Source organism: Ranitomeya variabilis, chromosome 4 (assembly GCF_051348905.1).
Source record: "Ranitomeya variabilis isolate aRanVar5 chromosome 4, aRanVar5.hap1, whole genome shotgun sequence".
Taxonomy (NCBI): domain Eukaryota; kingdom Metazoa; phylum Chordata; class Amphibia; order Anura; family Dendrobatidae; genus Ranitomeya; species Ranitomeya variabilis.
Window position 1 is genome coordinate 565,175,243 of NC_135235.1, and position 15,087 is coordinate 565,190,329.

Consider the following 15,087-nt stretch of genomic DNA (forward strand, 5'->3'; position numbering starts at 1 on the left):
CAAACAGTACATACTTACATTCCGGTGTCTGTCCCCCGGCGTCTCAGCTTCTCTGCACTGTGTAAGCACAGCGGCCGGAAAGCAGAGCGGTGACGTCAGACGTCACCGCTGTGCTCGCTTTCTGGCTGGCCGGCGCTCACACTGCAGAGAAGCTGAGACGCCGGAGGACAGACACCGGAATGTGAGTATGTACTGTTTGTTTTTTTTACTTTTACGCTGGTAACCACGGTAAACATCGGGTTACTAAGCGCGGCCCTGCACTTAGTAACCCGATGTTTACCCTGGTTACAAGCGAACACATCGCTGGATCGCTGTCACACACTACGATCCAGCGATGTCAGCGGGAGGTCCAGCGACGAAAGAAAGTTCCAAACGATCTGCTACGAAGTACGATTCTCAGCAGGGTCCCTGATCGCTGCTGCGTGTCAGACACTGCGATATCGTAACGATATCGCTAGAACGTCACGAATCGTACCGTCGTAGCGATCAAAGTGTGACTGTGTGACGGTACCCTAAGGCCACGTTCACACATTCAGTATTGGGTTGATATTTTACCTCAGTATGTGTAAGCCAAAACCAGGAGGGGGTGATAAATACAGAAGTGGTGACGTGTTTCTATTATACTTTTCCTCTGATTGTTCCTCTCCTAATTTTGGCTTACACATACTGAGGTAAAATACTGACCAAATACTGAATGTGAGAATGTGGCTTAGGCCGGGGTCACACTTGCAAGTGCAATGCCAGAAACTCGCATCAATACCTGGCACTGCTGCTGGCACTCGGGACCGGAGCGTGCGACAGCATGTATTTCTACATGCAGTGCCGGCGTCAGTGCCAGGCCTTAGGCTGGAATCACACTAGCATATGGCATGATTTTGCTAATATGCTAATGACCCTCAGCTCCTGCTCTGCTGTGAGCGTGATCCGAGTGTCGTGCTATCACATGAGAGAATCGCAGCACAGGTGCGGAGGAGACAGAGAAAGGAGCCACTATAACATTTGCACACCACCAAAATTTCAGTGAAAAAACACATAAGCTTTATTAGTAACATGAATAAAAAGCATTAAAACCATACAGAAATGAATATGTTTGCCTCTTTTCCATCTGCATACGCATCTCCACATTACCTTCTTGAATGAAAAGCAGATAAAGACTATATCGCTACATGGGTGGGGGCATTGTGTATGGACTTTATTTGGTTTGTACTTGGACTATGCGCGTTATAATACTATTGATTCCCATGTCCATATAGTATCTGTTATCTTGATTTTCATGTATAATTGTTGGATGTTTATTTTTGTTTAATCATTACATTTTCCTTTTCAGGCTATGGGGGTATTTTTGTTTTTTTTTTTTGCTGTTTTTGCTTTTTCACATGGTTTATATGGATGCGTTCTAAAAAACCTTAATTAATGTATATTATTTTCTTAATTTTTGTCTTTACCCCGTTTAGACACAAATAGAACATTTCCCATTCTTATAACTCGTTTCCCCTTGGTGTGCTGACAGTTATGCACACATGACTGCCACATTACCTGCTCCCGAGAGCCGCGCATGCGCCATAGCAGCCCTCTTTGTTTTTGGTCTTCTATCTTGGTCTCCCTGCGATCCGTCAGTTCCTTTGACCGGCGCATGCGCAGTTCATTCTTTAGAGCCTAGCACTATGTTTCCTTCCAATTGCCACTTCCGGCGCTTCCGCTCCTGATCTGCCACACACCGGATCATATTGATTCTCATCAGACCAGGTACTTATAAGCTTCATCGGTTCCTTTGAGTCCACTTCCCCTGACGAAGCTGTCTTGAACAGCGACACGCGTTGGGCTCTCCCTCTGGCGTTACCCACTCCCTGGGTGCTCAGCTCTTACCATCTTCCAGGAGTCCTGGAGCTTCACGCCTTGAGCACTACTTAGCTACTGCAGCATGGTCCCTTATCACTTTATTACAGGTGATGTCCGTGCATGACTTGGAGATTCTTTTCTCCCTTTTTTTCTCCCTCTTTTCTATCTGGGGCAAATGCTTGGCCCTATTCTTTGCACTTTATACATTAACATAATCTCAATTAACATAAGGGGGCCACAGGACGTGGTTGTGCTGCAGTATTGTGTCAGGCTCTGTTTGGCACGGCTTTACTATTATGGGTACTTCTCTGAGCACCATGTGGCTTATTTGCCAATAACTACTATTATGTGCACATCATAGGTTAATTGTTATACCTTATGTACATTTTCCATTATTATATGGGAGTTTTGTGCGATATTTGGTAGTTGTGGGAGCATGTACACAGAGGGAGTTATTTCTGTATGGTTTTAATGGTTTTTATTCATGTTACTAATAAAGCTTATGTGTTTTTTCACTGAAATTTTGGTGGTGTGCAAATGTTATAGTGGCTCCTTTTTCTGCGTTCTTTATCATTCTGTCTATTAGCCACTGTATTTGCACCCCCATTAACTATTTATTGTATTACTGTGGTGCGCCAGCTACTAAATGTGATTTACAGATCTCTTCAAACACCTGGTGGTGTTTATTCTCTTGCTTGGCAGCACACGGCTTATTTTAGCATACATGTATATTCTTGGAAACGATTATTATTTGTTTTTTTTTTGACGGTCTGTGGTAGACCGATGCTCAATTTAACATTTCAGGAACAACGGGCCCTATCTGGTTTACGATCTAACAATAAATTCTTAATCAGGGAGGCAGATAAGGGGGGTAATGTTGTTTTGTGGCCTCATGATATGTACCTCGAAGAAGCCCTTAGACAACTTGACAACCAGCGTTTTTATCGGAGACTCCCTTCTAATCCCACGGGTGTCTTCGCTACCAAAATGAGAGCCCTCATAGATAGGGCCTTTGAGCTGGGACTCATTAGTGCCAGTGAACGGGATTTTATTTGGGTAGAGGAACCAATTACATCAACGTTCTATATGCTACCCAAAGTCCACAAGGACCTGAACAAACCTCCGGGTCGACCAATTGTGTCGAGTATTGGCAGTCTTTGCGAAAAGGCGTGCATGTACATTGATTTTTTTCTACAGCCATTTGTGCTCAAACTGCCCTCTTACATTAGAGACTCCTCACACTTCATCAGTATTTACAAAGGGATCACTTTGTCTCCGGGTGAAATTATGGTCACTTGTGATGTAGAAACCCTTTATTCAAACATCAACCATGATGATGGTTTGCAGGCGGTCATGTTCTTTCTTGATCAACAATCAAACTCGGATAGAATGCATGACTCCTTCATTATTGACTTACTTAATTTTGTTTTGAGGCACAATTTTTTCTTATTTGACAGGACCTTTTTTCTTCAAACATCAGGCGTGGCTATGGGGGCGCGTTGCGCCCCAGCTTTTGCAAATCTGTTTTTAGGGTGGTGGGAGTCCACAGTCGTCTATGTTTCCAGCCTATTTATCAACAACATTGGTCGCGGTTCATAGACGACATTTTCTTTATTTGGTCAGGCTCTCCAGAGGAATGTCTGGAATTTCTGGATTTTCTCAATCATAATCCCTATAATATTTTTTTTGACCCACCAGTTTTCTTCTGTTGCAGTTTATTTTCTGGACCTGGGGGTCAAATGCCAGGACTGCATTCTGTCTACCTGTCTTTATCGGAAACCTGCAGCGGTTAACAGTTTGCTGGAATATCGCAGCTTTCATCCTGGACATACAAGAGACGGTATTCCGAGGGGCAAGTTCCTCAGAACAAGACGGAACTGTACAAACGATGAAGACTTTCGGAGGGAAGCCCATGACCTCACAGAAAAACTTAGGAAGAGAAATTATCCTAAGAAACGCATCTCTCGGGCATACCAGGGAGCTAGGTCACAGTCACAAGATGCCTTACTTGTCCCCACAGAGAAAAAAGCGGACAATTTTGCGCGCTTCATCACAGGATATCATACCCAATGGACCCAGGTAAGGAACATCCTGAATAACCATCGGAGAATCTTGACCACGGACATGCAAATGGCCCGAGTAGTCAGTCCACGACCTCTGGTGACTGCCAGAAGGGCCCCTAATTTTAGGGACATGCTCATGAGGAGCCATTACACCAGGCCCACAGTTAGACTTAATCGTGGGATTATACTAAAAGGCCCGTTCCCATGTGGGAATTGTACTGTATGCTCATACATGCAGCGGCGTATCCAGGGTGGGGCAGCCGGGGCATGTGCCCCGGGCGCAGCCGACAGGGGGGCGCCAGCGGGCCGCCTGGTGATGCGGCGGTCCAAGGAGGCTCCTCGTCGAGTCATACCCAGGGGTCGACAGGGGAGGGGGAGCGAGGGCTGTCTAATTATAATCACCTGCTCCTCACGCGGTCCCTGCAGGTCCCTGGCTCCCCGGCGCTGCTGCTTCTTCCTGTACTGAGCGGTCACATGGTACCGCTCATTACAGTAATGAATATGCGGCTCCACCTCCCATAGGGGTGAAGCCGCATATTTATTACTGTAATGAGCAGTAACGGTGACCGCTCAGTACAGGAAGAAGCTGCCGGCGCCGGGGAAGCAGGGACTGCACCGCGCCAGGAGCAGGTGAGTATAATGGGGAGGGGAGCGCTGCGCAATATTCACCTGCTCCTCATTTCAGCTGCCGCTCCATCTTCAGCGTCTTCTGTAGTGACGCTGAGGTCAGAGGGCGCGGTGGCGTCAGTGCAGAAGACGCTGAAGATGGAGTGGCGGCTGGAGCGAGGAGCAGGTGAATATTGAAAGTGCCGGGGGCCTGAGCGACGGAGAGGTGAGTATGTGATTTTTTTTTTTTTATCGCAGCAACAGCAAATGGGGCAAGAGTCTGTATGGAGCATCTTATGGGGCATAATTAACGTTTGTGCAGCACTATATGGCGCAAGTGTCTGGATGGAGCATCTTATGGGGCATAATTAACATTTGTGCAGCACTATATGGGGCAAGTATCTGTATGGAGCATCTTATGGGGCCATAATTAACGTTTGTGCAGCATTATATGAGGCAAGTATCTGTATGGAGCATCTTATGGGGCCATAATTAACGTTTGTGCAGCATTATATGGGGCAAGTGTCTGTATGGAGCATCTTATGGAGCCATAACGTTTGTGCAGCACTATATGAGGCAAGTGTCTGTATGGAGCATCTTATGGGGCCATAATTAACGTTTGTGCAGCACTCTATGGGGCAAGTGTCTGTATGGAGCATCTTATGGGGCATAATTAACGTTTGTGCAGCATTATATGGGGCAAATGTCTGTATGGAGCATCTTATGAGGCCTTAATTAACGTTTGTGCAGCACTATATGGGCCAAGTGTCTGTATGGAGCATCTTATGGGGCCATAATCAACGTTTGTGCAGCACTATATGGGGCAAGTGTCTATATGGAGCATCTTATAGGGCCATAATTAACGTTTTTGCAGCAATATTTTGGGCAAGTGTCTATATGGAGCATCTTATGGTGCCATAATGAACGTTTCTGCAGCACTATACGGGGCAAATGTCTCTATGGAGCATCTTATGGGGCCATAATCAACGTTTCTGCAGCACTATATGGCACAAATATCTTTATGGAGTATCTTATGGGGCCATAATCAACTGTACTGCAGCACTATACGGGGCAAATGTCTCTATGGAGCATCTTATGGGGCCATAATCAACGTTTCTGCAGCACTTTATGGCGCAAATATCTTTATGGAGCATCTTATGGGGCCATAATCAACGTTTCTGCAGCACTATATTGGGCAAATGTGTCTATGGAGCATCTTATGGGGCCATTATTAACCTTTATGCAGGATTATATGGGACTCGAGATTGAATATGGATATTCAAAAACACTTAACCTACTGATGTCTCAATTAATTTTACTTTTATTGGTATCTATTTTAACATTATGGGGATTCAGGAATGTACCTTGGCTTGGTCATACAGTTTTAATAGAGTTAAGGTACCTTCACACTGAACAACTTTCCAACGAGAACGACAACGATCCGTGACGTTGCAGCATCCTGGATAGCGATATCGTTGTGTTTGACACGCAGCAGCGATCTGGATCCCGCTGTGATATCGTTGGTCGGAGCTAGAAGGCCAGCACCTTATTTCGTCGTTAGGTCGGTGTGTATCATCGTGTTTGACAGCAAAAGCAACGATGCCAGCAATGTTTTACAATGGTAACCAGGGTAAATATCGGGTTACTAAGCGCAGGGCCGCGCTTAGTAACCCGATATTTACCCTGGTTACCATTGTAAAAGTAAAAAAAAAAACAGTACATACTCACCTTCTGATGTCTGTCATGTCCCCCGGCGTCCGCGCTGCTGCTCAGAGCTTCCTGCACTGAATGTGTCAGTGCCGGCCGTAAAGCCGAGCACAGCGGTGACGTCACCGCTGTGCTCTGCCGGCCCTGATATAAGACCGATATAAATAACCATGGTACCGCTGAAAATGTAATCTTCTCCCGCAGAAAACGAGCTATCATACAGCATCATCAGCAAAAACGTAAATAAGTTATAGCCCTCAGAATAAAGCGATGCAAAAATAATTATTTTTTATATAAAATAGTTTTTATTGTATAAAAGCGCCAAAACATAAAAAAATATAAATGAGGTATCTCAGTAATCGTACTGACCCGAAGAATAAAACTGCTTTATCAATTTTACCAAACGTGGAACGGTATAAACGCCCCCCCAAAAGAAATTCATGAATTTCTGGTTTTTGTTCATTCTGCCTCCCAAAAATCATAATAAAAAGCAATAAAAAAAGTCATGTGCCTGAAAATAGTACCAATAAAAACATCAACTCGTCCAGCAAAAAACAAGACCTCACATGACTCTGTGGGCCAAAATGTGGAAAAATTATAGGTCTCAAAATGTGGTGATGCAAAAACTATTGTTTGCAATAAAAAACATCTTTTAGTGTGTGACAGCTGCCAAACAAAAACCCACTATAAAAAAAACCCTATAAATAGTAAATCAAACCCTCCTTTATCACCCCCTTAGTTAGGGAAAAATGATAAAATGAAAAAAAAAAAACTTAGATATTTCCATTTTCCCATTAGGGTTAGGGCTTAAGTTAGGGTTGGGGCTAAAGTTAGGGTAAGAGCTAAAGTTGGGGCTAGAGTTGGGGTTAGGGTTTGGATTACGTTTACAGTTGGGATTAGGGTTGGGATTAGGGTTAGGGGTATTTCAGAGTTAGGGGTGTATCATGGTTAGGGTTATGGTTAGGCTTGAGATTAGGGTTAGGGGGGTGTTGGGGGTAAGGGGTCTGTTGGGTTTAGGGATGTAGTTAGGTTTGGAATTAGGGTTAGGGGTGTGTTTGGGTTAGGGTTGGAGTTAGATTTGTGGGGAATTCCACTGTTTAGGCACATCAGGGGCTCTCCAAATGTGACATGGCGTCCAATCTCAATTCCAGCCAATTCTGCGCTGAAAAAGTAAAACAGCACTCCTTCCCTTCTGAGCTCTGCCGTGCACCCAAACAGTGGTTTACCCCAACATATGGGGTATCAGCGTACTCAGGACAAATTGGACAACAACTTTTTTGGTCCAGTTTCTCCTGTTACCCTTGGGGAAATAAAAATTGGGGGGCTAAAATTAATTTTTGTGAGAAAAAAATATTTTTTATTTTCACAGCTCTGCGTTATAAACTGTAGTGAAACACTTGGGGGTTCAAAGTTGTCACAACACATCGAGATAAGTTCCTTGGGGGGGTCTAGTTTCCAATATGGAGTCACTTGTGGGGGGATTCCACTGTTTAGGTACATCAGGGGCTCTGTGTTGTGAATTCCGCTCTTGGGCTCCCTCCGGTGGTTATAAGTAGCATTTTTGTGAGTTCTGCTCTTGGGCTCCCTCCTGTGGTTTTGAGTGTTATGGCTGCTTCTTGGATTTAGCATCAGCAGCTGTTTTCACTGATCGTCTTTCTGGCTCTGCTATATTAGTCTGGCCTTTTCCCTAATTCAATGCCAGTTGTCAATTGTTGAGCTTGGAGTCATGGCTCTCTGAGGATTTCCCTGTCACTCTGACCATTTCAGCAAAGCTAAGTCCTTGCTTGTCTTTTTGCAGTTCACTTGTTGTGGACTTTGTTGTTTAGCACTTTCAATGTTTTGCTCATTTGTCCAGCTTATCAGTATGTATCTAGTCAGCTAAGCTGGAAGCTCTGGGCAGCAGAGTTTGCCCTCCACACCTTTAGTCAGGTGTGGAGATTTTTGCATTTCTCTGCGGTGGAGTTTTTCTAGTTTTTATTACTGACCGCACAGTGTTCTGTCCTGTACTAATTCTTTCTAGCTAGTAGTGGCCTCCTTTGCTAAATCTTGTTTCATACTACGTATGTCATTTCCTTCTCCTCTCACAGTCATTATTTGTGGGGGGCTGTCCTATCCTTTGGGGATTTTCTCTGAGGCAAGATAGCTTTCCTGCTTCTACCTTTAGGGGTAGCTAGATCTCCGGCTGTGACGAGGTGTCCAGGGAGTGACAGGAACATCCCACGGCTACTGCTAGTGTATGTGTTAAGATCAGGAACTGCGGTCGGTATAGTTACCACCTGCTCAGAGCTAGTTGCATGTCGCTCCTTAATCACCAGACCATAACAGTACAACTGGCCAAAAATGAGCTGAATGCATCTCAAAAGAAGGAAAAGAAAAAGAGTTCTGAGCCATTTTTTTTTTCTTTAGTCTGTTTTGTCTTTTTCCTTCCTCTTAATCTCTGGGTGGTTCAGGATTTGGATGCGGGCATGGATGTTCAGGGGTTGCTTTCTCGTGTGGATCAGCTTGCTGCAAGAGTACAGAGTATTCAAGATTATGTTGTTCAGACTCCAGCCTTAGAGCCTAGAATTCCTACTCCAGATTTGTTTTACGGGGATAGATCTAAGTTTTTGAACTTTAAAAATAACTGCAAATTGTTTTTTGCTCTGAAACCCCGTTCCTCTGGTGACCCCATTCAGCAAGTAAAAATAGTTATTTCTATGCTGCGTGGTGACCCTCAGGACTGGGCATTCTCCCTCGAGTCAGGGGATCCGGCATTGCTTAATGTAGATGCATTTTTTCAATTGCTTGGATTATTGTATGACGAACCTAACTCTGTAGAGCATGCTGAGAAAACACTGTTGGCCCTGTGTCAGGGTCAGGAAGCGGCAGAATTATACTGCCAGAAATTTAGTAAATGGTCTGTGCTCACTAAATGGAATGAGGACGCTCTGGCAGCAATTTTCAGAAAGGGTCTTTCTGAAGCCCTTAAAGATGTTATGGTGGGGTTCCCCACGCCTGTTGGTTTGAGCGAATCTATGTCTCTGGCCATTCAGATTGATCGGCGCCTGCGCGAACGCAAAGTGGTGCACCATATGGCAGCGTCCTCGGAGCAGAGTCCTGAGCCCATGCAATGTGATAGGATTTTGACTAGAGCGGAACAGAGGGGATACAGACGTCAGAATGGGCTGTGTTTTTACTGTGGGGATTCTGCTCATGCTATTTCTGATTGCCCTAAGCGTATTAAGAGGGTCGCTAGATCTGTTACCATTAGTACTGTGCAGCCTAGGTTTCTCCTGTCTGTGACCCTCATTTGCTCATTGTCATCTTTTTCTGTCATGGCATTTGTGGATTCGGGCGCTGCTCTGAACTTAATGGACTTAGAATTCGCTAGGCGCTGTGGTTTTTCTTTGCAGCCTTTGCAGAGTCCCATACCCTTAAGAGGTATTGATGCTACACCGTTGGCCAAGAATAAACCTCAGTATTGGATTCAGCTGACTATGTGCATGGCTCCAGCACATCAGGAAGATTGCCGTTTTCTGGTGTTGCATAATTTACATGATGTTGTTGTACTGGGTTTTCCATGGTTACAAGTACACAATCCAGTGCTGGATTGGAAATCAATGTCTGTGACTAGTTGGGGTTGTCAAGGGGTACATAGTGACATTCCTTTAATGTCAATTTCCTCTTCCGCCTCTTCTGATGTTCCTGAATTTTTGTCAGATTTCCAGGATGTATTTGATGAGCCCAAGTCCAGTTCCCTTCCTCCACATAGGGACTGTGATTGTGCTATTGACTTGATTCCTGGCTGTAAGTTCCCTAAGGGCCGACTTTTCAATCTGTCTGTGCCAGAGCATGCAGCCATGCGGAGCTATGTAAAGGAGTCTTTAGAGAAGGGGCATATTCGGCCGTCTTCGTCACCATTGGGAGCGGGATTCTTTTTTGTTGCCAAGAAGGATGGCTCCTTGAGACCCTGTATTGATTATCGCTTTCTTAATAAGATCACGGTCAAATTCCAATACCCTTTACCTTTGCTCTCTGATTTGTTTGCTCGGATTAAGGGGGCTAGTTGGTTTACCAAGATTGACCTTCGAGGGGCATATAATCTTGTTCATATTAAACAGGGTGACGAATGGAAAACTGCATTTAATACGCCCGAAGGCCATTTTGAATACTTGGTGATGCCTTTCGGGCTTTCTAATGCTCCTTCTGTATTTCCTGCTTCTACCTTTAGGGGTAGCTAGATCTCTGGCTGTGACGAGGTGTCCAGGGAGTGACAGGAACATCCCACGGCTACTGCTAGTGTCTGTGTTAAGATCAGGAACTGCGGTCGGTATAGTTACCACCTGCTCAGAGCTAGTCGCATGTCGCTCCTTAATCACCAGACCATAACAGCTCTGCAAACGCAACATGACGCTCGCAGACCATTCCATTGTAAGTCTGCATTCCAAAACGGCACTCCTTCCCTTCCGAGCTCTGCCATGCGCCCAAACGGTGGTTCCCCCCACATATGAGGTATTAGTGTACGCAGGACAAATTGCACAACAACTTTTGGAGTCCAATTTCTCCTGTTACCCTTGGGAAAATAAAAAATTGGGAGTGAAAAGATCATTTTTGTGAAAAAATATGATTTTTTATTTTTACGGCTCTACATTATAAACTTCTGTGAAACACTTGGGGGTTCAAAGTGCTCACCACACATCTAGATAAGTCCCTAGGGGGGTCTACTTTCCAAAATGGTGTCACTTGTGGGGGGTTTCAATGTTTAGGCACATCAGGGGCTCTCCAAACGCGACATGGCAACCTATCTCAATTCCAACCAATTTTGTATTGAAAAGTCAAAAGGCGCACCTTCCTCTACCATGCGCCCAAACAGTGGCTTACCCCCACATATGGGGTATCGGCGTAATTAGGACAAATTGTACAACAACTTTTAGGGTCAAATTTCTCCTGTTTCCCTTGGTAAAATAAAACAAATTGGATCTGAAATACATTTTTTGTGAAAAAAAGTTAAATGTTCATTTTTTTGTAAACATTCCAAAAATTTCTGTATAGCAGCTGAAGGGTTAATAAACTTCTTGAATGTGGTTTTGAGCACCTTGAGAGGTACAGTTTTTAGAATGGTGTCACACTTGGGTATTTTCTATCATATAGACCCCTCAAAGTGACTTCAAATGTGATGTGGTCCCTAAAGAAAATGGTGTTGTAAAAATGAGAAATCGCTTGTCAACTTTTAACCCTTATAACTTCCTAACAAAAAAAAATTGTTGTACTCTATCGTGCCAAAGCATGTCTAATATGGAATACATGAAATTTGAATAGCAAAATGGCTTTTGAACATTAGAAAAATATTTAAGAGACGCTTTGCACAGAATTTGATATAAATCAAATAGTGTGAGCCCATCAACTTCGTCAAAGTGGTCTCAGACTGATGGGTCCCTGACCTCCCTGTCCAAATGTGAACACTTACCAAAGGCCAATATCTGTATGCCTGGGTGAATGTGGACACCTCTATTCAGCAAAGCCTACATATGAGTTAGCCGGGACCAAGTGTAATGAGATGCAATTAAAAACCACATGGTGATGGGAGGAGTGCACAGCCAGTAAGCTAACATGGAATTAACAGAAAAACGGCTCGCACATCCTAACCAGTGTGAATAGGTGCATACCAGGAGCAGCTACCTCCATACATAAATATACAAAAAAGGTTGCACTCTAACGTGCCAAAGCATGTCTAATATGGAATACATGAAATTTGAATAGCAAAATGGCTTTTGAACATTAGAAAAATATTTAAGAGACGCTTTGCACAGAATTTGATATAAATCAAATAGTGTGAGCCCATCAACTTCGTCAAAGTGGTCTCAGACTGATGGGTCCCTGACCTCCCTGTCCAAATGTGAACACTTACCAAAGGCCAATATCTGTATGCCTGGGTGAATGTGGACACCTCTATTCAGCAAAGCCTACATATGAGTTAGCCGGGACCAAGTGTAATGAGATGCAATTAAAAACCACATGGTGATGGGAGGAGTGCACAGCCAGTAAGCTAACATGGAATTAACAGAAAAACGGCTCGCACATCCTAACCAGTGTGAATAGGTGCATACCAGGAGCATCTCATTACACTTGGTCCCGGCTAACTCATATGTAGGCTTTGCTGAATAGAGGTGTCCACATTCACCCAGGCATACAGATATTGGCCTTTGGTAAGTGTTCACATTTGGACAGGGAGGTCAGGGACCCATCAGTCTGAGACCACTTTGACGAAGTTGATGGGCTCACACTATTTGATTTATATCAAATTCTGTGCAAAGCGTCTCTTAAATATTTTTCTAATGTTCAAAAGCCATTTTGCTATTCAAATTTCATGTATTCCATATTAGACATGCTTTGGCACGATAGAGTGCAACCTTTTTTGTATATTTATGTATGGAGGTAGCTGCTCCTGGTATGCACCTATTCACACTGGTTAGGATGTGCGAGCCGTTTTTCTGTTAATTCCATGTTAGCTTACTGGCTGTGCACTCCTCCCATCACCATGTGGTTTTTAATTGCATCTCATTACACTTGGTCCCGGCTAACTCATATGTAGGCTTTGCTGAATAGAGGTGTCCACATTCACCCAGGCATACAGATATTGGCCTTTGGTAAGTGTTCACATTTGGACAGGGAGGTCAGGGACCCATCAGTCTGAGACCACTTTGACGAAGTTGATGGGCTCACACTATTTGATTTATATCAAATTCTGTGCAAAGCGTCTCTTAAATATTTTTCTAATGTTCAAAAGCCATTTTGCTATTCAAATTTCATGTATTCCATATTAGACATGCTTTGGCACGATAGAGTGCAACCTTTTTTGTATATTTATGTATGGAGGTAGCTGCTCCTGGTATGCACCTATTCACACTGGTTAGGATGTGCGAGCCGTTTTTCTGTTAAAAAAAAATTGTTGGTTCCAATATTGTGTTGATGTAAAGTAGACATGTGGGAAATGTTACTTATTAAGTATTTTGCGTGACATATCTCTGTGATTTAAGGGCATCAAAATTCAAATTTGGAAAATTGCGAAAGTGGTCAGAATTGTAAAAATTGGCCCGGTCATTAACGTGCAAACCACCCTCGGGGCTTAAGGGGTTAAATGAGAAGGTGTGTCCAAACTTTTGGTCTGTACTGTATATATACCTTACCCTGCAATCCATCTCAAGGGGTTAAATAGTTTACAACCCAGAGCAGTGCTAATGCTACCGACCCGGGTGTAAACCACGGAGGAATGAATGAAAAGCTGCCTGCGCAGCCTCCCGCCTGACCAGACATGAACTCTGTAGCATGGGAAAGTTTCTGAACATTTTTCCATGCTGTCAAGTTCACTGCGTCAGGTGGGGAGTCTGCGAAGCCTCAGTGGCATCAGTGGTAGTCACTGAGACTGCGCAGCTTTACTTTCATTCCTTTGTGGTTTACAGCCCGGCCGGTAACATTAGCACCGCTCTGGGTTGTAAACTATTTAACCCCTTGAGATGAATTGCAGGGTGGGACTTGACTGTACAGCGGACAGGTATGGGATGTTGTTGCTTTTTTATTTTGAATTTTTTTTTACTGACGAACGAAGGCTTCGCTTGGATTGAGAGTGTAATAAAGATGTTAAACCTTTGTGTTTAATTATTTCATTAAAAGACTTTATTCTTAATGTGTGTGTGTATTTTTAATCCTTTCATACTATAGGATTAGTAATGGATAGGTGTCTTACTGACACCTCTCCATTAATAACCAGGCTTAATGTAACCTTACAATAGCAAGGTGATATTAACCCTTTATCACCCCATATGCCACCACTACAGGGCAATGGGAAGAGAGAGGCTAAGTGCCAGAATAGGCGCATCTTATAGATGCGCCTTTTCTGGGGTGGCTGGGGTCAGATTTTGTTTTGCCAGGGGGGGCAATAACCATGGTCCCTCTCTAGGCTATTAATATCTGCCCTCAGTGACTGGCTTTCCCTCTCTGGCGGAGAAAATTGCGCGGGAGCTCACGCCAGTTTTTTCCATGAATGAATCCTTTAATTTAACACCTACAGCTCAAAAATTTTACACACACACACTACTAACATTATTAGTGAGGGATATATAAAAATCTAATGGATATGAAATGGTTTACTGTATGTAAACCATGTCTCATATCCTGTCAGGTTCTGTAATGATTTAGCAAAAGCTGACAAATGAATTAATGGTTATTCTGCTATCTAGCTCTGTATGAAATATAAATATATACAGTGGGGCAAAAAAGTATTTAGTCAGTCAGCAATAGTGCAAGTTCCACCACTTAAAAAGATGAGAGGCGTCTGTAATTTACATCATAGGTAGACCTCAACTATGGGAGACAAACTGAGAAAAAAAAATCCAGAAAATCACATTCTCTGTTTTTTTATCATTTTATTTGCATATTATGGTGGAAAATAAGTATTTGGTCAGAAACAAAATTTCATCTCAATACTTTGTAATATATCCTTTGTTGGCAATGACAGAGGTCAAACGTTTTCTGTAAGTCTTCACAAGGTTGCCACACACTGTTGTTGGTATGTTGGCCCATTCCTCCATGCAGATCTCCTCTAGAGCAGTGATGTTTTTGGCTTTTCGCTTGGCAACACGGACTTTCAACTCCCTCCAAAGGTTTTCTATAGGGTTGAGATCTGGAGACTGGCTAGGCCACTCCAGGACCTTGAAATGCTTCTTACGAAGCCACTCCTTCGTTGCCCTGGCGGTGTGCTTTGGATCATTGTCATGTTGAAAGACCCAGCCACGTTTCATCTTCAATGCCCTTGCTGATGGAAGGAGGTTTGCACTCAAAATCTCACGATACATGGCCCCATTCATTCTTTCATGTACCCGGATCAGTCGTCCTG

General features: G+C 43.7%; 1 long non-coding RNA gene across 1 annotated transcript in view; it reads left to right on the top strand.

The window, feature by feature from the left end:
* Positions 1 to 1,709: 1,709 nt before the first annotated feature.
* Positions 1,710 to 15,087, top strand: part of LOC143765789 (uncharacterized) — a 58,987-nt gene continuing 45,609 nt past the window's right edge. The window contains exons 1-2 of the long non-coding RNA XR_013213460.1: positions 1,710 to 1,746; positions 3,554 to 3,918. This is a non-coding gene — a long non-coding RNA (uncharacterized LOC143765789). The remainder of the gene's footprint in view (positions 1,747 to 3,553; positions 3,919 to 15,087) is intronic.